This window comes from Bufo bufo, chromosome 1 (genome assembly GCF_905171765.1).
Source record: "Bufo bufo chromosome 1, aBufBuf1.1, whole genome shotgun sequence".
Classification (NCBI taxonomy): Eukaryota; Metazoa; Chordata; class Amphibia; order Anura; family Bufonidae; genus Bufo; species Bufo bufo.
In genome coordinates, this window is record NC_053389.1 from 701,010,702 (window position 1) to 701,036,252 (window position 25,551).

Below are 25,551 nucleotides of genomic sequence, written 5' to 3' on the forward strand. Positions count from 1 at the left end.
GTTTCAGGCTTTGTCTTGGTTCCCAGCAGGCTTTAGCATTAACTCTGGCAGGCAAACAAACTCAACTTTGCTACATCTGTTGCTCCTTGGCTCTGCTGTGCTGACAAGCTTACTGTATAAACTTTGCTTCTTTCTTTATGCTGCAACTTCTCTCTGTAGTCTGTCTCTAGATTAATACCAGGGAATTTATACCTCCTGGCTTCAGAGGCTTCGGGCTTTGGCCTCTGTGTCCAGCAGAGCTGAAGATGCTCTAGCTGGCTTAGGCAGGACACGTCCAGCAGACGCTGCTTCCTTCCCAAAGCATGGGGTACTCTCCACTGACCTCTAACTAACTAAACTCATCCCGAGGGAGAGAAGCGAATGGAAAGAAGGTTCCATCCTCTGCAAATGTAGTTCTGCCATGCTTTCTGCCACCTTCTGGTGAACCAGGTACATTACATGAACATTAACAGTTACATAGGAATAGCAATGCACATTGTATAGGACCTGCAATAAATGCATAAGATGACGCTGTGTTAGTCCATAGGAGACAGTAGCGGGGTGCGGAGTGGTAATGGCACTCTGGGTCATTACACAATCACTTTCTGAAGCTGATCACAGCTGCATCCAGTTATTGGCTTGGCTGGAATTTCCTGTTGTTTCCTGTATATCAATATATCAAGACTGGACCAGGGAGTGGAGACCAGTGATGATCTGATATCCGCAGTGGAGATGTCTCAGCTCTATTCTTCCTGCCCCAATCACTGATGCAGCCAATCACTTAGTGTAACAGTGATATGCTGACACTGCTGTGGTCACCATTGAGGCTAGTTACTGGCTGCAGTCATACATGCCATGTCATCTCTGAAGCAGGAACAACAGAGACTGGTCTGAGAACAGGGTAGCATCAGCACTGAAATGGCAGGGGATTGGTAAGGTGACTATTACTCTGTTTCATATTTTACACGATTGTAAATTATTAAAAATGAAATGTAATAGAATTGGACAACCACAATTCTCTCTATTTAGAAAAGTGTCACTACCAAAAGGTGGCAGTAGCCAGATGGTTCTTTCTTCCGGGAGATACCTCTTTGAATATTATTTACCCATGGAGCATTGCTCCACACACAGCTGGTCTCCTTCAAGGGAATCTGTCACCCAGGGCCAGGACGCCGGGTAGGTGAAGGTAGGCACCCACCTAGGACACCACCTTGCCATCCATCTGAGGGGATGCAATTTTATTTCCTTTGTGGAAGCATTATTAAAAGAGGTCCAGTGTCAGGGTATCGGCACTAACGCTGGCTTTAACTCCCCATTCCCCTCCTGGTGCTATTCCTGTCCGGGCGCTGCCTGCGCTTCACTGTATCATCCTGACTGGGTAACATGCGTCTGCACACACTATGACCTGACGCTGTGCGATGTCTGGAGCAGGAGCGCAGTGGAGCAGGAGCAGCGCCGGTGCCCAGAGCACATGAGGAGAGGTGAGTAATTGTTTTTTTTATGTTTGTCTGCTCTGAGGTCTGCATTTATGAGTGGAGGGTAATGGTAGGGTAATAAGCTATATACATTTTCCTGCCAATATATGTCCCAAACACCTTTTCAGATACCAATAATTACAGTTAATCTTTATATACAGTATACCATGGTACATATGATATACTAAAAACATGCACACGACCGTTGTGGGTATTGCGGTCCACAAATTGCAGATCCGCAAAACACGGATGGCGTCCGTATAACGGAAAATGTGTACTGGTATAACTGGGGCGATGAATATGGCATCAGATCTGGGGTCTGTATTTGTGGGCTTAACTGTGGTCTGTATTCATTTTGGGGTTCAATCTGGAGGTCTTTATTAGTTTTGAGGTCTATGGTTCTGTGTTAATTTTTGGGTCTGTCACAAGGTCTTTATTCATTTGGGGGTCTGTCTGGAGGTCTGTATTTATTTTGGGGTCTGTCCGGAGATCTGTATTAATTTTGGGGTCTCATCTGGGGTCTGTATTAAGAAGAGGTTGTCCAGTTATGTAAAATTTATTTTTGAAGCCTGATTAGACTGTTATAAAATAATAAAAGTAGTGATGCCTTTCTGATCCCCCACCGCTCTCCTTCCTCTGCTTCCTGCGTCCTTACTGGTTTCTGTACTTTCAAGTTTTTATCAACTTGGACAGGTGACCACTGCAGGAAGTCACTGGGAAGTGAGCGACGGGGATCAATAAGGTATCACTCCTTTTATTATTTTATAACACGCAGTTTATAAAACTACATAGCTGAACAATCCTATTCATTTTGAATTCTGGTCTGAGGTTTGGGGCCCATCATTGGGCACTTTTATTTTAGCAGTACGGTATTTCAGGTCATTGGCAGCACTGTTGATACAGTAATGTGGGCACACAGGGCAGCATCAGGCAGAGTTTTGGTGGATACTACAGGATGGCAGTGTTAAAGGAGGTAGTCTGTAAGAAGCCCTATCTATCATGTGACATTTGTTAATCCTGATGACTTCTTATGCAGCAGTGGGGACTGCACAGCCCTGGCTAAAGATGCCTGCGCAGTGAACTCTGCAGTCTTCAGGAGAAATCGTCATGGTGGTCTGGACCAAACGAAAAAGAAAAGGAAAGTGAATGCCTCAAATCAGTGAAGAAGTCAACTGTAAGTCACTGGGTTTACTTTTCTTATTCCTGCAACTATTTCTTTTAAAGTATGTCTAAATCTCTTGATTAGGGTGGGGGAGGGGGGGATTTTGCCTCGTCTGCCTAGGGCCCGGCCCTGCTGTCACCACATGCCTGCATATGAACCCAAATTACTTTTCACATGTGCACTTGCCAGTTAATTTCAACACACTATGCCCATCTTGACTGGCAGGCCCACTGCAGAGGTATTCATATTTTTATTTTACGAAGATGAGCTCCTTGCTGCAATGAGGGGGTTGCTGTTGCACCTAAAGCTCTACTCACTTTCCTTGCTAACTATTTCCCCCGCTGTGAGTGACAGGGCCAGGCAGTGTTGACATAATCATGCCTGGCCCCAAACTCTCGCACCTGCGTGTTTGCCTTGAGGATTGGTGCACACACAGTACAGCCCTGAATCTTTCCAGGCAGAGGGTATCTGTGCTGGACAATCACTTCTTCCGGGTGCAGAGTGACTTCATCAGAGTATGTGCAGTACACATTTTTCTGCCCTTCATGATTTAGGCTTGTACTGTGCAAAAACCTATCCATGAAGAGAATGCATAAGTGCCAGACTTATAGCCAGGCACAATTACGTTGATACTGCTTGGCCCCACGGCCAGCAGGAAAAGTTAGTGGAGCATTAGGTGCATTGGCAATGCCCTAGTTGACCCAAGGAGATCATCTGCATAAAATAAAATGTGAATACCTCTGCAGTAAGGCCACCAATTGAGATGAGGCAAAGTATGTTGAGATCAGCTGGAAAGCACACATCAAAAAAAAAATTTGGATAGATATTCAGGCATGTGGTGACAGATTTCCTTTAAGAACAGCCAGTCCCTCCCCCCCCCCCCTCCCAAGGTAGAAAAATGGCAGAAAATAACACCTGGTCCAGGGTGGCATCCGAAATGAATAATATTCCAACATTCTTTGTATGAAGTGTATGGTTTGCATGCTCAGATCTGCTATTGGTGTGTCTATGGATCTTGTTGGCTGTTTCTAAAAGCAGTTGTGAATGTAGCTTCACACTATAATACATGCTGTAACCAGGATTCATACATGATGAGTAAAGCATTGTAGTGGCAAAAAACTATACTGTTTTTAAGTAGATAATATCTAGTTATAAGCTATAACATGACTGTGGGGCAAAGAAGTATTTAGTCAGCCACCAATTGTGCAAGTTCTCCCACTTAAAAAGATGAGAGAGGCCTGTAATTTTCATCATAGATGCACTTCAACTATGAGAGACAGAATGGGGGGAAGAATACAGGAAATCACATTGTAGGATTTCTAATGAATTATTTGGTAAATTATTTGGAAGACTAAATCTGCAATAGGCAAGCAGCTTGGTGTGAAGAAATCAACTGTGGGAGCAATTATTAGAAAATGGAAGACATACAAGACCACTGATAATCTCCCTCGATCTGGGGCTCCACGCAAGATCTCACCCCGTGGGGTCAAAATGATTACAAGAACAGTGAGCAAAAATCCCAGAACCACACAGGGGGACCTAGTGAATGACCTGCAGAGAGCTGGGACCAAAGTAACAAAGGCTACCATCAGTAACACACTACGCCGCCAGAGACACAAATCCTGCAGTGCCAGACGTGTCCTCCTGCTTAAGCCAGTACATGTCCGGACCCGTCTGAAGTTTGCCACAGAGCATTTGGATGATCCAGAAGAGGATTGGGAGAATGTCATATGGTCAGATGAGACCAAAGAAGAACTTTTTGGTAAAAACTCAACTCGTCGTGTTTGGAGGAGAAAGAATGCTGAGTTGCATCCAAAGAACACCATACCTACTGTGAAGCATGTGGGTGGAAACATCATGCTTTGGGGCTATTTTTCTGCAAAGGGACCAGGACGACTGATCCGTGTAAATGAAAGAATGAATGGGACCATGTATCGTGAGATTTTGAGTGAAAACCTCCTTCCATCAGCAAGGGCATTGAAGATGAAACGTGGCTGGGTCTTTCAGCATGACAATGATCCCAAACACACCGCCCGGGCAACAAAGGAGTGGCTTCGTAAGAAGCATTTCAAGGTCCTGGAGTGGCCTAGCAAGTCTCCAGATCTCAACCCCATAGAAAACCTTTGGAGGGAGTTGAAAGTCCGTGTTGCCCAGCGACAGCCCTAAAACATCACTGCTCTAGAGGAGATCTGCATGGAGGAATGGGCCAAAATACCAGCAAAAGTGTGTGAAAACCTTATGAAGACTTACAGAAAACGTTTGACCTCTGTCATTGCCAACAAAGGGTATATAACAAAGTATTGAGATGAACTTTTGTTATTGATCAAATACTTATTTTCCACCATAATATGCAAAAAAATTCTTTAAAAATCAGACAATTAGATATTCTGGATTTCTTTTTTCTCATTATGTCTCTCATAGTTGAGGTATAGCCATGTTACAATGTGCAAACTCAAGTGCTTATACAGCATACCTGATTAAACATAGTGATTATATGATTAAGTGTCAATATACTCAAAAACAGTTTTACAATACATAATTCCAGAGTGATTTCACAAATGTGTACATGATTCTTTGTCGAAAATGCCAAAACCATCATATATAAAGTGCAATGTGCTAATATTACATAAATAAATATGTGTACTACAATCCATATCATATAATATCCTTCATTAACAAGCATCCAATCACAGGTATACATAATTGTGTGGTTAAAATCAAATAGCTCATTATCAGAGTCTCACATGTAGCTGAGAGAGAGCGGAGATGTTCATATTACCTTAGGTTTAAGAGTCTGTAGCTCAAAAATCCAATATAACTCTCTCCTTTTTAAACGCATAATCCTAATTCCACCCCTTCTGGACATTGATACTTGTTCTAATATTCTAAATCTTAGATCATGCTCCATGTGTCCTGCATCTTTGAAGTGTTTGGACACGGGTAAGTCCAACTTCTGTTTCCTAATCGTGTACCTGTGCTGGTTTAGGCGTGTTTTGACGTCCCAAGTAGGTTCCCCAACGTACCACAGATTACACGGACATGATAACAAGTATATTGCAAAGCTCGAATCACACGTCAAGTACTGTTGAATTCTAATTGTTTTACCAGAAGCAGGATTCAGAAAGGACTATTTCTGTATCATATAGGGGCAATTAACACCAAATGCAAAATTAATTGTGGCACGGATAACAACCCTTACGGGTAGAGCCACAATAAGTACTGCAACTTACTTTAGAAGACCCTACATCTGACTTGACTAATTTATCACCTAAGTTACGACTTCTGCGAAAAGAGCAAAGTAGAGGAGACTTGAACTCATCTATATTGTCAAAACCACTGGTCAACATTTGCCAATGTTTCCTGACAATAGATGAGACCTGTGGACTATTGACACTGTAGTCAGTGATAAATGGAATCCTGGGAGGAGAAATTTTAGGTACCCTTGGGCCTTCATTCACCACTCTTTCTTTAGTTTTACATATACTGTCAGATATCAAACTCTTAGGATATCCTCTGGAGCGAAATTTAGCTGCCATTTCAGATAATCTCTTGTCTCTAGTTGGACCAGCTTCTACTAATCTGGCTACTCGCAGCATTTGACTGAACGGAAGAGACTTAATCATAGGTCATGGATGATGACTTTCATCTTAACAGTGTATTCCTATCTGTAGGTTTCACATATAGGTCAGTGACACACTCATGCCCACATATGGAAACCTCTGTGTCAAGAAATTGTAATTTTTCCTTAGAATGTATCAAGGTGAACTTGACACTCGGATCAATCTCGTTGAGAAAAGAGTGAAACGCCATGAGGTCCTCTGTGGCGCCCACCCATACCAACAAAAATAAAACTGGTTTTTATAACCTGTCACTCACGTACCAAATGTGTCCAAGGGGACGTCTCATCATGCAGGGTGCCCGGCTGCAGCCATCTCCGTCTGATGCCCAGCGCCGCCTTCCGACTAGAAATCGCCGCCCTCCGTTTCAATAGAGCCGCCTACCTCACCTCATCGCCGCCTCCCTCACCTCAGCGCCGCCTCCGAAATCGTCCGCTCTCCTCAGCCAGATCCCGCACGTACGCACTTGGTATAACCTGATGCGCCCGTGCGGACTCCTGGCAGCTGCCTCGTTGAGCGAAGTGCGTATGTGCCGGCCGGCGTACTTCGCTCAAACCTGCCTTGACCGCCCTATTGCAGCCATCCTCTCACAGCCGCACGGGATCTGGCTGAGGGAGCGGACGATTTTGGAGGCGGTGCTGAGGTGAGGGAGGCGGTGCTGAGGTGAGGAAGGCGGCTCTATAGAAAGGGAGGGCGGCGATTTCTAGTGGGAAGGCGGCGCTGGGCACCAGACGGGGATGGCTGCAGCCGGGCACCCTGCATGATGAGATGTTCCCTTGGACACATTTGGTATGTGAGTGGCAGGTTGTAAAAACCTGTTTTATATGCTAATAGAGCCACAGGCACATTTAATAAGGTCAGTTTCGGATTCCGGGTATTAGTAGGGACCTGGCCATATGTTTAGGTTATAGGCCTCAAATCTCATGACAGAATCCCTTTAAAGAGCAGCACACAAACAATCAGCGATGCAATACTGTACCTTCAAAAGACCAAGGACCAAGGTCTAGCTACGTATTCCAAAAAAGAGCAAAGGCAGCACACTTATATCCGTAAAAAAAAGGTGGGTAATTTATTAACCCATGTGATAGCAACGTTTCAGCTCTCTCTATGGAGCCTTTGTCAAGCCATGTTACAATGTGCAAAGTCAAGGGCTTATATAGCATGCATGATTAAACATAGTGATTACATGATTAAGTGTCAATATACTCAAAAACTGTTTTAAAATACATAATTCCAGAGTGATTTTACAAATGTGTACATGATTCTTTGTCGAAAATACCAAAACCATCATATATAAAGTGCAATGTGCTAATATTACATAAATAAATATGTCTACTACAATCCATATCATATAATATCCTTCATTAACAAACACACTAATTGTTAATTGTGTGGTAATTGTGTGGTTAATTGTGTGATTAAAATCAAATAGCTCATTATCAGAGTCTCACATGTAGCTCGAGACGGCAGGACCTGATCAGCGTCAGAAAAACCATACTGCGCAGGCGTCGAGTGCTTCTCATCCCACAAGATTAACATTTCATATAAAAGACATCCGATACCACAACCAAGATGGCGACCCAGTAATGAAAATCAACTGAGCATGCTCAAGCCCATAAGGAGGTGGATGCATTACTCCGATCACATGATCGCGGCACATGACCGCCATTCAAAACAAAGCAGTTTAATCCATGATGTTCACCTTGAGAAGGAATACGGGCTAGAATTACAAATCGGGCTAATTGCACATCGCCATCATCACCCTCCATCATAGCCCTTATATTAGTTAATAATCTATTTCAGGTGATGTATTCGCCATGTTTATTATGTCATGGCCCACTCACCAAACCAACTCACGGCCACATTCTCATCCAGGGGGCACAGAGTCACCCCCCAGGGGTCACCTGGCTGGGGGCAATGTACCCTATTGGGCCAAGAAGATGACAGTGTCACTGTTACGTGACCTTGCATCTCTATCCCTCTCCTGGATCACTCTAGCGATGGCATCCATCCTCACAAGGCTATATACTTGACTTTGCACATTGTAACATGGCTTGACAAAGGCTCCATAGAGAGAGCTGAAACGCTGCTATCACATGGCTTAATAAATTACCCACCTTTTTTTCACGGATATAAGTGTGCTGCCTTTGCTCTTTTTTGGAATACGTAGCTAGACCTTGGACCTTGGTCTTTTGAAGGTATTGCACCGCTGATTGTTTGTGTGCTGCTCTTTAACTTTTTTTGTATATAGTTGAGGTATACCTATGATGAAAATTACAGGCCTCTCTCATCTTTTTAAGTGGGAGAACTTGCACAATTGGTGGCTGACTAAATACTTTTTTGCCCCACTGTATTCTTCTGATATCAAAATGTCCCTATACATTACAAACATAATTGGACCCACCGTGTGACCTATTTCCAGAAAGGCCATTCTGTAGAATAATCCCTTGAATAAGAAGGACCACATGGCCTACATGTATTGCATTTGTAATGAATGTGCCCGAGGTATTTACAGTTTAGTTTCAACAAGAAGACTTACACATCTGTTTCATATAATAACCACAGACATCCCCGGATAGTATAGGGCCTATATAAAGCTTTGGGCAGCGCTTCTCTTTCTATGCCAAGTTAATTGTGCCCAGTGGTGACTTAAAGACTAATGTATGCAGCCTATAGCAGGAAAACAAGATTTACAGCTCATAAACTGACACCATCCCAGACTCTTAAACCTGTGGTACAGTATAAGAGAGCTGTACAATGCTTTTGGGAGGTCTGAAGGGTTAATGGTATTAATGATCTGCTGCACTTTGCTATAAAAACACTTCTGGGAATTGAATAATGATTTTCTTTCTTACCAGTGTACATAGAATTTAGATTCCTGACACACGGTTCACAAAAGCATCTAGGAATATTTGTTGCAGAACGTCCCTGACTGCTGTACAAACTTTTCCATAAAATGCATGTTCAGAATATCAAACAGGGCAGTGAATCTCCGAGGAGGTGTCTTAGAGAGTGCAGCATTCTAAGTAAAACTCTGTTATCACATGCATTCGAAACACTGTATCAATACTGGATACAAATGTCTACTTGATATATTACAGGGGTCCCATATAAACGTGTGGAGGTTCAGATAGCAACATATGCTCTATTGCACTATTTATGGTAATTCTGTACATTTGTATGGTCTGGTGAATGTTTAGCGCTTGCAGAATTGGATGGATTCATCAGCAGATACAATATGGCAAATCTTTTCATATTATAATTATTATTATTGCTATTAAAGCGCTGTACATATGATAAGGCATATACATACATAATACAGACAATTGTACTAAAAGCATAAACAAGACAAGTTACAAACTAGTACAGAACGAGAGATGGACCTGCCCGTGAGGGCTTACAATCTACAAGATATGCTGGAATTTTATTCTTATGCTATAATTCTATAGTGCTGATCAGCATGGGCAATATTTGTTTTTGCGATATTTAACGAATTTTTTGCCTGATATTTGCATCAAATTGGCAAATTATAGAATTTATGATCTCCAGTCATTATTTTCTTGATTGCTAAAATTGGCAATGTAATATGAGCGTATTGCCCGCGTAATACAGGCATGGCTCACTTTTGCTACATTTTTCAAGCTGCTAGAATTTTCCTGAGACTGGAGAAAATGCACAGTACAGTAATTCCTATCACACTACCTAACACCCTGCACTGGAACCCATCAGCTACACTATATCACTATCTAACCTACACTATATCAGCTACACTATATCACTATCTAACCTACACTATATCCTACTAACTATCTGTATTATATATGAGCTAACTAACTATCTATCTAATGTAATTGGATAAGGAATAGGATCCAGATGAAAGCACAGAGCACAGCAATGTCACTGCTCTCACTCTCAGAACTCCAGAAAATGGCTGCTGGGGAGGTTCTTATATAGTAAGGGGTAGGCAACTTTCCTATTGGTTGCTAGGGATGTTGCTAAGCTCAGATAAATATATTGCAGCCTTCTCATTGGCCCACAAGCAAGAAGGGAGATTACTGATGAAAAAAAATCTAGAATATTCACGATTACGAAGATATAGCACTATATACTACATGTGGTACAATTCTCGAAGTGCCGATATTCGCAATAAAAATTTGCGATTAGAATATTCGCGATCAACACTATAATTCTATAGTCATGCATCTGTATATTCCATTTACTTATAGATATTTTGACATCCAAGATACAGCGATGCAGTTCTACTTGCCTGAGAAATGTATGGTGTAAAAAGTACTCTTCCCAGAGTGCCAATCACGCGTGTGCTCTGTGCAAGTATTAAGGCCTCTTTCACACTTGCGTTGTCCGGATCCGGCGTGTACTCCACTTGCCGGAATTACACTCCGGATCCGGAAAAACGCAAGTGTACTGAAAGCATTTGAAGACGGAACCGTCTTCCAAATGCGTTCAGTGTTACTATGGCACCCAGGACGCTATTAAAGTCCTGGCTGCCATAGTAGTAGTGGGGAGCGGGGGAGCAGTGTACTTACCGTCCGTGCGGCTCCCCGGGCGCTCCAGAATGACGTCAGAGCGCCCCATGCGCATGGATGACGTGATCCATGTGATCACATGATCCATGCGCTTGGGGCGCCCTGACGTCACTCTGGAGCGCCCGGGGAGCCGCACGAACGGTAAGTACACTGCTCCCCGCTCCCCACTACACTTTACCATGGCTGCCAGGACTTTAGCGTCCCGGCAGCCATGGTAACCACTCTGAAAAAGCTAAATGTCGGCTCCGGCAATGCGCCGAAACGACGTTTAGCTTAAGGCCGGATCCGGATCAATGCCTTTCAATGGGCATTAATTCCGGATCCGGCCTTGCGGCAAGTGTTCCGGATTTTTGGCCGGAGCAAAAAGCGCAGCATGCTGCGGTATTTTCTCCGGCCAAAAAACGTTCCGTTCCGGAACTGAAGACATCCTGATGCATCCTGAACGGATTTCTCTCCATTCAGAATGCATTAGGATAATCCTGATCAGGATTCTTCCGGCATAGAGCCCCGACGACGGAACTCTATGCCGGAACACAACAACGCAGGTGTGAAAGAGCCCTAAGACAGCAATGTATATTTATAGATCTCAGCTCTGAGGCCTGGACAATTGTAAATGCAGCTCTGAACTAAAATACAGGCTGTGAATTAGTATAAGTAATGCAGTGTCTTCACAAAGCTACTTCAAATTGTAGCAGAATTATAGTTATTTGATTTACAGAGGTGAACATAAGTTTATTGACCACTACTATAGCATTAGCAGAAATGTATTACATTGTAGCATATCTGTCCTTACCGTGTATTTTAACATTTAATGTAAAGATGATGAAATGATCTGGCATGACATACTTTTGCATAGGTGCACAGCAAAAATGCAAGATTCCATGGTGATGGTTTCAATATACACTGCTCAAAAAAATAAAGGGAACACAAAAATAACACATCCTAGATCTGAATTAGTTTAATATTCTTCTGAAATACTTTGTTCTTACATAGTTGAATGTGCTGACAACAAAATCACACAAAAATAAAAAAATGGAAATCAAATTTTTCAACCCATGGAGGTCTGGATTTGGAGTCACACTCAAAATTAAAGTGGAAAAACACACTACAGGCTGATCCAACTTTGATGTAATGTCCTTAAAACAAGTCAAAATGAGGCTCAGTAGTGTGTGTGGCCTCCACGTGCCTGTATGACCTCCCTACAACGCCTGTGCATGCTCCTGATGAGGTGGCGGACGGTCTCCTGAGGGATCTCCTCCCAGACCTGGACTAAAGCATCTGCCAACTCCTGGACAGTCTGTGGTGCAACGTGACGTTGGTGGATAGAGCGAGACATGATGTCCCAGATGTGCTCAATTGGATTCAGGTCTGGGGAACGGGCGGGCCAGTTCATAGCATCAATGCCTTCGTCTTGCAGGAACTGCTGACACACTCCAGCCACATGAGGTCTAGCATTGTCTTGCATTAGGAGGAACCCAGGGCCAACCGCACCAGCATATGGTCTCACAAGGGGTCTGAGGATCTCATCTCGGTACCTAATGGCAGCCAGGCTACCTCTGGCGAGCACATGGAGGGCTGTGCGGCCCTCCAAAGAAATGCCACCCCACACCATTACTGACCCAATGCCAAACCGGTCTTGCTGGAGGATGTTGCAGGCAGCAGAACGTTCTCCACGGCGTCTCAAGACTCTGTCACGTCTGTCACATGTGCTCAGTGTGAACCTGCTTTCATCTGTGAAGAGCACAGGGCGCCAGTGGCGAATTTGCCAATCTTGGTGTTCTCTGACAAATGCCAAACGTCCTGCACGGTGTTGGGCTGTAAGCACAACCCCCACCTGTGGACGTCGGGCCCTCATATCACCCTCATGGAGTCTGTTTCTGATCGTTTGAGCAGACACATGCACATTTGTGGCCTGCTGGAGGTCATTTTGCAGGGCTCTGGCAGTGTTCCTCCTGTTCCTCCTTGCACAAAGGCGGAGGTAGCGGTCCTGCTGCTGGGTTGTTGCCCTCCTACGGCCTCCTCCACGTCTCCTGATGTACTGGCCTGTCTCCTGGTAGCGCCTCCATTCTCTGGACACTACGCTGACAGACACAGCAAACCTTCTTGCCACAGCTCGCATTGATGTGCCATCCTGGATAAGCTGCACTACCTGAGCCACTTGTGTGAGTTGTAGACTCCGTCTCATGCTACCACTAGATTGAAAGCACCGCCAGCATTCAAAAGTGACCAAAACATCAGCCAGGAAGCATAGGAACTGAGAAGTGTCTGTGGTCACCACCTGCAGAACCACTCCTTTATTGGGGGTGTCTTGCTAATTGCCTATAATTTCCACCTGTTGTCTATCCCATTTGCACAACAGCATGTGAAATTGATTGTCACTCAGTGTTGCTTCCTAAGTGGACAGTTTGATTTCACAGAAGTGTGATTGACTTGGAGTTACATTGTGTTGTTTAAGTGTTCCCTTTATTTTTTTGAGCAGTGTATATACACTCACCTAAAGAATTATTGTTCTATTTCTCATCAATGCAATTATCTAGTCAACCAATCACATGGCAGTTGCTTTAATGCATTTAGGGGTGTGGTCCTGGTCAAGACAGTCTCCTAAACTCCAAACTGAATGTCAGAATGGGAAAGAAAGGTGATTTAAGAAATTTTGAGCGTGGCATGGTTGTTGGTGCCAGACGGGCCGGTCTGAGTATTTCACAATCTGCTCAGTTACTGGGATTTTAACGCACAACCATTTCTAGGGTTTACAAAGAATGGTGTGACAAGGAAAAAACATCCAGTATGCGGCAGTCCTGTGGGCAAAAATGCCTTGTGGATGCTAGAGGTCAGAGGAGAATGGGCCGACTCAAGCTGATAGAAGAGCAACGTTGACTGAAATAACCACTCGTTACAACCGAGGTATGCAGCAAAGCATTTGTGAAGCCACAACACGCACAACCTTGAGGCGGATGGGCTACAACAGCAGAAGACCCCACCGGGTACCACTCATCTCCACTACAAATAGGAAAAAGAGGCTCCAATTTGCACGAGTTCACCAAAATTGGACTGTTGAAGACTGGAAAAATGTTGCCTGGTCTGATGAGTCTCGATTTCTGTTGAGACATTCAAATGGTAGAGTCCGAATTTGGCGTAAACAGAATGAGAACATGTATCCATCCTCTGATGGCTACTTCCAGCAGGATATTGCACCATGTCACAAAGCTCGAATCATTTCAAATTGGTTTCTTGAACATGACAATGAGTTCACTGTACTAAAATGGCCCCCACAGTCACCAGATCTCAACCCAATAGAGCATGTTTGGGATGTGGTGGAACGGGAGCTTCGTGCCCTGGATGTGCATCCCTCAAATCTCCATCAACTGCAAGATGCTATCCTATCAATATGGGCCAACATTTCTAAAGAATGCTATCAGCACCTTGTTGAATCAATGCCACGTAGAATTAAGGCAGTTCTGAAGGCAAAAGGGGGTCCAACACCGTATTAGTATGGTGTTCCTAATAATTCTTTAGGTGAGTGTACATTATTGGTTCATTTTCTTATGAGTAGTTGCCAGGGCTGGGAGAGTCAATAGTATTTTTAAGGGGTAAAAGACAGTTTACCATTGGAATTTGTCATAAAAGTAGTCTTTCAGAGACTCAGGAGATACGGTTTATCAAACCTGGTGTAAAGGTAAACTGGCTTAGTTGCCCATAGAAATGAATCAGATTCCACCTTTTATTTTTCAGAGAGCTCCTCAGGTTTGATAGATCTCGCCCTTAATGTTTTAGAAATGTTTTTGTGACAAATATGGCATCTGGTTTTCCAGCGCTACCAACACTTTCAGATCCAGCAGCTAGGGAGAATAGGATGGCTGCCGGGGGTAGTTTAGAAAGTGTCAGGGTCTGGACCGGTGTTTACCAGCAGGGTATTAGGTGCTCTACTTATTTTCTTTAAAGATTTATTCCAGGATTTTATTATTGATAGCCTATCCTCAGGATAGGCCATCAATATTTGATTTTGGGGTCCGACACCCTTCATCCTTGCTGATCGGCTATTTCCAGGTAGCTCTGGCACCATCGTGTGTAGTGGAGGGAGTTGGATACTGCAGTGCTGCTCCCATTCGTTTCAATGGACAGAGCGGTATGGTTCTGGCGTCGACTTCCAGTGCTGGAGTTACTCCGAAAAAGCTGATTAGTGGGGTGCAGAACATCAGAACTCAGCTGATCAGATATTGATAGCCTCTCCGGAGGATAGGCCATCAATACTAAAATCCTGGAATACCTCTTTAATAAAGAATTATCTTTAAAGGGACACTGACAGGCCTTCTGAGCATAATTAGCTCTTTATATGCCCTCCTAGGTCTTATAATAAGTTCCCAATTCATATAAGTATTATCCCTGTGCGCATTATAAAACGTTAAAAATAATCTTTATAATCACCTCTCCTTTCTGCCCAAGGGGCGTTCTTTGTGGCGCATTTGTGCCCAGCCGCGTCCCAACTGCCGGGTCCTTAGACACGCCCATCTCATTAGTATTCACTTGGCGCAATGTGATCCCGGCGAGCGAGGGTGCCGGGCGCATGCGCATGATCTCCGAATGTCGGGGACTGGAAAATACCGCCCAGCGAAGTGAATACTAATGAGATGGGCGTGTCTAAGGATCCGGCAGTTGGGATGCGGCTGGGCACAAATGCGCCACAAAGAACGCCCCTTGGGCAGAAAGGAGAGGTGATTATAAAGATTATTTTTATCGTTTTATAATGCGCACAGGGATAATACTTATATGAATTGGGAACTTATTATAAGACCTAGGGGGGCATATAAAGAGCTAATTATGCTCAGAAGGCCTGTCAGTGTCCCTTTAAAGTCAACATGGTCAATTGATTAAAGCTACTTTCACACTCGCAATTTGGCTTTCCGTTTGTGAGACCCGTTCAGGGCTCTCACAAGCGGTCCAAAACTGATCAGTTTTGCCCTAATGCATTCTAAATGGAAAATGATCCGCTCAGAATGCATCAGTTTGCCTCCGTTCAGTCACCATTCCACTCTGGAGGTGGACACCAAAACGCTGCCTGCAGCGTTTTACTGTCCGCTTGACAAAACTGAGCCAAACGGATCCGTCCTGACACACAATGTAAGTCAATGGGGACGGATCAGTTTTCTATGACACAATCTGGCACAATAGAAAACGGATCCGTCCCCCATTGACTTTCATTGGAGTTCATGATGGATCTGTCTTGGCTATGTTACAGATAAGGCTACTTTCACACTAGCGTTCGGGGCTCCGCTCGTGCGCACCGTTTGAAGGGGCTCACGAGCGGCCCCGAACGCATCCGTCTGGCCCCAATGCATTCTCAGTGGAGGCGGATCCACTGAGAATGCATCCGCCTGCCAGCGTTCAGCCTCCGCTCCGCTCAGTGAGCGGACACCTGAACGCTGCTTGCAGCGTTCGGGTGTCCGCCTGGACGTGCGGAGGCGAGCGGATCCGTCCACACTTACAATGTAAGTCAATGGGGACAGATCCGCTTGAAGATGACACAATATGGCTCAATCTTCAAGCGGATCCGTTCCCCATTGACTTTCAATGTAAAGTCTGGACGGATCCGCTCAGACAACTTTCACACTTAGAAAATTTTCTAAGTTTTAATGCAGACGCATCCGTTCTGAACGGATGCGAACGTCTGCATTATCGGAGCGGATCCGTCTGATGAAACATCAGACGGATCCGCTCCGAACGCTAGTGTGAAAGTAGCCGAATACAAACAGATCCGTTCATGATGGATGCCTGCGGTTGTATTATTGTAACGGATCCGTTTTTGTAGATCCATGACAGATCCGCCCAAAATGCGAGTGTGAAAGTAGCCTAAATTGATATTTTATTTCAATGAAAGGGGTTCACAAAAACTGTTATTTGGATGGTCTATCTTGAGGATAGGCAAACAATATCTCATTAGTAGGGTCTGACTCCTAGCATCCCTACAGATCAGATGAATGAAGAGACCACTCCCTTCAGTGTTCACCCAGACTCAGGGCTCTGCATTTGCTTGTGGCAGTGCCTGGTACTGAAGGCTAGAGCAGTCCAAGTGAATGGTGCTGAGCTGTCGTACCAGGCACTGCCACAACTGTACTACTCTGTGTCTGGGTGCCACGCATTGATCTGTGGAGCTGATTTGTGAGGGTGGCAAGAGTTAATCCCCCACTAATCAAATACTGATCACCTATCCTAAGGATAGGCTTCCGTCATTTGTGTTTATGCATCACAGAAAAAAAAAAATTATCAATGTTCGTTGGCTGCACAAGTCCCGTGGAAGACTGATTGTAGTAACAATAGTTCATCTACACAGAGATCGATGATTTCTACCATTTAGCTAGCGAGTGAGCAATGGTCAGGAATGAACATTACTATGAACATTTGTGTTCCCAATCATTGCAATGGTTCAAGAATATTTTGACTTAGTAGAAGTGTTGCCAACCTAAATTTTTATTTTTTTCTGGACAATTTATCCAAAAATTACAGAGTCAACATTTTTTACAGCAGATTGGAAAACTATACTGAACTATAATTAATATATATTATATAAGTAATACATGTCTGAAGGTCAGATACAAATAATGAACACATTACGAACACTTACTGTGAGCTCCAAAATGCTGAGAATTATAATCAAAGTGACCTGCTCAAACACCACCAGCCTAAAAAACACTGGAAAAAAGTCTCCTGGAAAAAAGTCCCCTATTTTTACGGACTGTCCAGGAATTTGTGAACAGTTGGCAACCCTGCTTAGTAGGGATATCAGGTCAACTTTTTTTTAGAATCTCAACGGAAATAACTGTCCTTTACAAGAGCTATATATGAGATGACATAATCTCCATGATCAGATGACATAATCTAAAAAAGACTGAAGTTATAAGGAGCAGATTACCAGGCCGCGGTGCTCTGCATTTCCAGACCTGAAGGTTTAGCATGCATATTACAGTTTGCTCCACTTCATACCACAAGCTTCGCGGCTGTCTTTTTTCTTACAAAAATCAGGTGTGCTGAAATAAAGTTGTTTATAAAACGCCTGCTGGAACCACAGCGCAGCGCCTGACTGCCAACATTCCATGCCGCTGCCAGCTCCTGCTGATCCTGTGTGTCAGCCACAGCTGTGCGCCTTCTTCTAGGTATAACAGTGCAGGCAAATTCCTCATATTAACCCATACGTGACAATAGGATATGTAACTCATAAAAATACACCTCCAATTTTAAATCCTCAATTAAATAATTCTACTCAACCCTTCCTTTGTAACATAACATGGTGACATAGGTTGGAAGGCTGAAGAAGGATGTCCATCCATCCAGTTCAGCCTATTATTCTGCAAAGTTGATCAAGAGGGAGGCAAAAAAAAAAAAAAAACAACAACACTCATGAGCTAGAAGCCAATTTTTCTTATCTTAGGGAAAAGATTCCTTCCAGACTCCAAGTCAGAATACGTTGCCGATCAATGACCTTTCTTCAGTAATCTAGTAGCTATATCTTGTAATATTGTTGCACATCCAGGTCCCTCGAACTCTTTTAGTGAGTCCACCATCAAAACCTCCTCTGGCAGACAGTTCCATAGTCACATTGCAGTTACAGTGAAGAACCCTCTTTTAAATTGATGTAGAAACCTTCTTTCCTGGTTTGTCTTGTGACGAAAAAACAATCTCAGAATGGCCTGGATAAGTAAAAGTGTTTTAAAGTTAAGGGTGTTATCCTGGCAGTTAAGGGTGTTATCCTGGCAGTTCCCTGACATTCACCCTTTAACCCCTATTTACAATCGGCGTTAGGAGTCTTATAGGCCATACATGCTCCTCTGGAATTCTGGGAAGAAGGGAATGCAAATGAGCTCTTAACAAGTGCTGCCTCTAATGCAAGTCAGCTATCCTATAAGTCAATATTTGACCCTTTCAATAGGGCTTGACACATGAAATGAATATTAAATCAGCCAGCACCTCATCTGCAGGCAGCTGTTTTGGGGTGATTGCCCCTAATCAGTGCAGAGCAGAGAATAGTGGCTTAACTGGGTGAGAGGCCTAAGTCAAAAATTGGTGGGTACTATCTATCCTTGGGGAGTGAGTGCCTTAATTGGCGTGAGTAGACTTATAGGGCATACATGCTCTTCTAGAATTCTGGGAAGAAAGAGATGCTCTTAACAAGCTCTGCCTCTAATGCCACCAGATGTAAGGCAGCTATCCTATAAGTCAATGTTCTACCTTTGAAATAGGCCTTGAGACATGACTCGGATATTAAATAAGCCAGCACCTCATCTAGAGGTGTTGGATTAATGTCAGACACAGCAGAACAACTAGCTATGTGAATGCGTTTCACTGACTCTACAACAGGAAATTATAGAAGATATTAATGAAGAGCTAAATTAACCCCTTAAGGACTTAGGACGTACCGGTATGCCATGTTTGCCGAGTCCTTAAGGACCCAGGGCGTACCGGTACGTCCTGTGTAGTGTTGATCACTGCCGCACGGCCGGCAGTGATCGGAACGGGGTGCCTGTTGAAATCATTCAGCAGGCACCCTGTGACAATGCCTAGGGGGGGTCCTGTGACCCCCCCCCCCGCATTGCCGATCGCTACAAACCGCAGGTCAATTCAGACCTGCGGTTTGTAGCGCTTATGCAAGTTTCCAAACAAAACTCAATATTTATTGCCCTGATTCTTTAGTTTACAGAAACACCCCATATGTTGTCGTAAACCTCTGTATGGGCACACGGCAGGGCGAAGAAGGAAAGGAATGCCATATGGATTTTGGATTTTGGAAGGCAGTTTTTGCTGGACTTGTTTTTTGACACCATGTCCCATTTGAAGCCCCCCCTGATGCACCCCTAGAGTAGAAACTCCAAAAAGTGACCCCATTTAAGAAACTACACCCCTCAAGGTATTCAAAACTGATTTTACAAACTTTGTTAACCCTTTAAGTGTTCCACAAGAGTCAATGGCAAATGGAGATGACATTTCAGAATTTCTATTTTTTGTTACTTTGCTTCACAAAAAGTGTAATATAGAGCAACTAAAAATCATATGTACCCTAAAGTAGTACCAAAAAAACTGCCACCTTATCCCGTAGTTTCCAAAATGGGGTCACGTTTTTGGAGTTTCTACTCTAGGGGTGCATCACGGGGCTTCAAATGGGACATGGTGTAAATAAACCAGTCCAGCGAAATCTGCCTTCCAAAAACCACACAGCGTTCCTTTCCCTCTACACCCTGACGTGGGGCCGTACAGTGGTGTACGACCACATATCGGGTGTTTCTGTAAACCACAGGGTCAGGGCAATAAATATAGAGTTTTGTTTAGCTGTTAACCTTTGCTTTGTTAGTGGAAAAAATTGATTAAAATGGAAAATTTGGCAAAAAATTTTAATTCTGAAATTTCATCTCCATTTGCCATCAACTCTTGGGGAACACATAAAGGGTTAATAATGTTTGTAAAATCAGTTTTGAATACCTTGAGGGGTGTCGTTTCTAGAATATGGTCACTTTTGGGTGGTTTCTATTATGTAAGCCTCACAAAGTGACTTCAGACCTGAACTGGTCCCTAAAAAGTGTTTTTTTGAAAATTTCTGAAAATTTTTAAGATTTGCATCTAAACTTCTAAGCCTTGTAACGTCCCCAAAAAATAAAACGGCATTCCCAAAATGATCCAAACATGAAGTAGACATATGGGGAATGTAAACTAATAGCTATTTTTGGAGGTATTACTATGTATTATAGAAGTAGAGAAATTGAAACTTGGAAATTTGCAAATTTTTCCCAAATTTTGGTAAATTTTGTATTTTTTTATAAATAAAAATGAATTTTTTTGACTCCATTTTGCCAGTGTTATGAAGTACAATATGTGATGAAAAAACAATCTCAGAATGGCCTGGATAAGTAAAAGTGTTTTAAAGTTATCACCACATAAAGTGACACTGGTCAGATTTGCAAAAAATGGCCAAGTCCTTAAGGTGAAATAGGGCTGAGTCCTTAAGGGGTTAAAGATGCCATTTTTTATGAGGCTGTTTTAGGAGCCTATAGAACATTCTACTGATTAACAAACAGCATCACTAGGTGTAGTATCTTTATAAATGGAGTCAAGTGCAGTCATAATGCAACCTGCAATATGAAGCTTTCCTTTACCTACCATAAAGAAAGAGGAAAAAAAATGCTGTGTCAGTGCTAATGTCTTAGGCTACTTTCACACTAGCGTTTTAGTTTTCCGGTATTGAGATCCGCCATAGGGGCTCAAAACCGGAAAAAGCGCTTCAGTTTTGTCCCCATTCATTGTCAATGAGGACAAAACTGAACTGAACAGAACGGAATGCTCCAAAATGCATTCTGTTTAATTTAGTTTTGTTCCCTAACCGGAGAGCAAACCGCGACATGTTGTATTTTGCTTTCCGTCCTGGGATGTTGAGCAAGACGGATCCGGCATGACCCCCAATGCAAGTCAATGGGGTCGGATCCGTTTTCGCTGCCACAATCTGCCACAATAGAAAACGGATCTGTCCTCCATTGACTTTCAATGGATCCGTCTTGCCAATGTTAAAGATAATACAATTGGATCCATTCATAACGGAAGCAGATGGTTGTATTATCAGTAACGGAAGCATTTATGCTGAACCCTGCTGGATCCAGTAAAAACACTAGTGTGAAAGTAGCCTTAGGCTTTTATATTACTTTTCATATTACTTTGTTTAACTGCAGCCGACTGTTAGCTAAATGTCTAATTACAAGCAATGTACAGTATATTAGCAAATTGGCAAAGTGCAGTAGGAGAATTGGTTACTGAAGCTTTTTGAAATGAACATAATTTGTATTCATCTAGACAGAGACTTGCTGATCACAAATAGGTAATCTTTCCATGTAAATCACTCCACCCAAAAGTGCAGACTCACTGCTCCCTGACATGGGAATGGAATAACCAGCCCTTTTGTCTGCAAAGCTAGGCTTTGTCTCTTGGACGGATATTTATTTTCTGATTCCAGTCAATTGCTTTGAGTCACACATCCCATGTACAGTGGAGTCACGCTGGTTGGAAGCCAAATGGTATCGTCCATTGAGCTCCAAGTAATGTGTTGAGTTAAAAGAGCAGTCTCACACATACAGGCATTGAGCAAACATTGCTCAGATCAGCAAAGCGATTATTTATTTGTTAGTTATTTTTTCAGTGTTAGTTGTTGATAAAATTATCTAGGCTAGACGCATTATACCTTTCTTATTGCTGCTGACCACAATGGTATTCGCTATGCCAGCCTATACATGCATTATATACTGTTTCCTAGATGACCATCCCGGTTAAAAGACAAGAGTTGGTTTTCAGTAGTGATGGCCTTGCGGTTTGCCCGGCGGTCGGTTTGCGGTCAACTTTGCACATTCGCGATCCGCCGAACATATGGCTAAGTCCGCGCGCGCCATATTCTTTTGCATTGTGCCGAACTTTGACCCATGACACATCCATCAGGTGGGACAGGACAGGCAATTGAGACGTTTCAGCACATGGACAGACCCCCAACCCTATAACAGAACCCGATCTGGCAGCCATTTTACATTATCTGTTTTGCCAGTGTAGGGAGAGGTTGCATTTTGGAGCAGGGACAGGCTGTTAAGAACTTAGAGACACCAAACACTAGCTAATAGGTCCACAAAAGTCCTTTTAAGGACTGGTAACGTTGTGCTATCGATAGGTGTGATACACTGAGGGGTGTGATATACTTATAATATACTTTCTAACATAGAAAGTATATTATAGCGCAATTGTATGCTTCCAGAAAATGCTGATTGATGGCTGCGATCTATCAGCTTCCACAAAATAGTGATTGAGGTTTTCCATATACCTGCATCCACAAAATTACTGCTTGAGGGTGATATACCAGCTTCAACTAACAACTGATTGAGGCCTGCCATATATAAGCTTCCACAAAATAGTGATAGAGGTTTTCCATATACCTGCGTCCACAAAATTACTACTTGAGGGTGATATACCAGCTTCAACTAACAACTGATTGAGGCCTTCCATATATCAGCTTCCACAAAATAGTGATAGAGGTTTTCCATATACCTGCATCCACAAAATAACTGCTTGAGGGTGATATACCAGCTTCAACTAACAACTGATTGAGGCCTGCCATACATCAGCTTCCACAAAATAGTGATAGAGGTTTTCCATATACCTGCGTCCACAAAATTACTACTTGAGGGTGATATACCAGCTTCAACTAACAACTGATTGAGGCCTTCCATATATCAGCTTCCACAAAATAGTGATAGAGGTTTTCCATATACCTGCATCCACAAAATACAGATTGCGGGTTTTGATATACCAGCTTCAACTAACAACTGATTGAGCATATTTTTGGCACTTCCATGGGCACACCAGTCTCATGTACCTTTGCGAATCTTTATTTGGCAAAATTTGAGGATAGGTACATTTATGCGCTCTCTAATCCTTTCCTTTCCTCTATACACACGTATTTAAGATATATCGATGACGTGTTTATAGTATGGACAGGGACAGAGGTTGATTTTGTCCGCTTTGTACAGTATCTAAACACAGTTAATGACATGAACATGGCATTTACACCTCACAAGTTTGGAGGTTTGCACCTTGATTTTTTGGATGTTGAGATATCAGTGAGGGATGGTGAGTTGGTGACCAAGGGGTACCGTAAGCCCACGGCCACCAACTCGCTTCTGCACTATTTGAGTTATCATGCTCCCAGTGTTAAGAGAGCTGTACCTTACGGCCAGTTTGTCAGGCTCAAACGTATTAACAGTCATGAGGAAGATTACAATCGACAAGCCTTAGATTTGAAAAATAGGCTTTTAGCCAGGGGGTACCCCTTAAAGCTACTCAATGAGGCCATGAAGAAGGCCTCATTGACTAAACTTCCAAAAAGTTCTACATTTACTGAGAGTAGTCAGACAGAATTAACAGCGGATGAGTGTAGTTCCCACCCCTTTGTCTTCTCCTTCAAGTTTGGAACAATGGCCTCTCAAATCAGAAAAGTCATTAAGGATAATTGGAGCATACTCGAAAGAGATGAATCCTTAAAAGGGATCAAGAATGTGGCACCAATTATAGCCTTTAGGAAATGTCATACCCTGAAGGATAAATTGGTCCGCAGTAGATTTCAAGAAAATAAATCTATGACTTGGCTAGAGAACTGGGGACCAAAAGGTAAGGCGCAGATGCGGCCATTGCTCCTGTTGTAAGCTCAATCCACAATGGGACACACAGTTTTTTGGAGGGATCCAACATAAAGTGAATACCCTCATTACCTGTAAAAGCAAATATGTGGTATATCTTATAAAGTGTGAATGCGGCAGGTTCTATATAGGAAAAACAATAAGATGTCTCCAGGAGAGGATTAGAGAGCACATAAATTCACTCAACATGTGAGAAAGGAGCATGCAGGTAACTGTCTGGCTCTCAGTTTCGCAGGAATAGAGATAGTGCATAGCCTACCACAAGGGGGAGATAGACATAAGGATCTCCTCAGGAGAGAAAGTAAGTGGATCTTGCGCGCAGGCGCAATGGGGCCGTTGGGCCTGAATGACAAGATCGATATGGGGGTCTTTTTGTAAGGGCCCGCTCTTTCCCAGCAATAAGTTGTATGACTAATTTAAAGGTTACGTGGTATTGTTTTAAGTATATGTTTTTCATAATGACGTGGTCCTCTCTGAAGCGCACAGGTGAGCGCTGTATCAGCGTGGTGCTGGTGCGGCGCAGAGAGAACCACGTCAAAAGCAGGTGAATTGTTTCAAAAGCAAGTGAATTGTTTCACCTGATTATGGACCAGACGAAGCACTGAGGTGCGAAACGGCTGTCGCCTAACTCAGCTGGAGCACTTGTGTATGATGTCCGCTCTCTACCAGGAATAAAAGAAAAAGTTTTTGCAAGCATCGGTGAGTGTCGCCCGTTTGTCTCTCATATGTGCAATATCATTGAAGCAGTAACTGCCTGGTTACACGTTGGACAGAGCACCACCGGGAGCAGCGATGCCGCATATTTATTCCCGCTAAGTACCCCGGTGACGAGTGTATCGACATGGGATTTATTATTGGTCAAGTGCAGTGCCACTCTTTTCTTCACTATAATCGCAATTAACAACTGATTGAGGCTTGGCATATATCAGCTTCCACAAAATTGTGAAATAGGTTTTCCATATACCTGCATCCACAAAATAACTGCTTGAGGGTGATATACCAGCTTCAACTAACAACTGATTGATGCCTGCCATATATCAGCTTCCACAAAATAGTGCTAGAGGTTTTCCATATACCTACGTCCACAAAATTACTGCTTGAGCCAGACCTTACCGATGCTCAGCCATTCTTGGCATCGGATGAGGAAGAGGAGGTAGCAACGTCTGCCACCCAGCGGTCTGACGACAGTACCCAGATCAGCCCAAGAAGGGTGGTCCCCGCTGTTGCTGCCTACTCCAAGATCTCTAATGTTAATGGTGGTGAAGGTGACGATGATGACGTGTCGATGGACGTCACGTGGGTGCCCACAAGAGAGTAAGAGGAGGGGAGTTCAGAGGGAGAGACGGAGCAGCAGATTGGGAGGAAAAAGAGGAGAAGCAGGCAGAAATAGCAGTGCACAGGAGGCAAAAAGCAGACTGCAAATGTATCTGGAGCGAGCCATCCACCATGCACGGTCACATTTTGTGCTCCCAAGGCAAACCCTGGTACAAACACAAAATGGCGGACATGTTACCAGCATCACAGAGGGCTGTCAGAATGCAGCTTTTCCAGGCCTTGCTGTGAGAG

At 43.4% G+C, this 25,551-nt stretch overlaps 1 long non-coding RNA gene across 1 annotated transcript; it reads left to right on the forward strand.

Moving 5' to 3' along the window:
* The first annotated feature begins 5,201 nt into the window (after window positions 1–5,201).
* LOC120987170 lies at window positions 5,202–7,807 on the forward strand. Its single transcript, XR_005775944.1, has 3 exons — window positions 5,202–5,353; window positions 6,409–6,414; window positions 7,677–7,807. It is a non-coding gene; the product is annotated as an uncharacterized LOC120987170 (long non-coding RNA).
* Window positions 7,808–25,551: the final 17,744 nt, after the last annotated feature.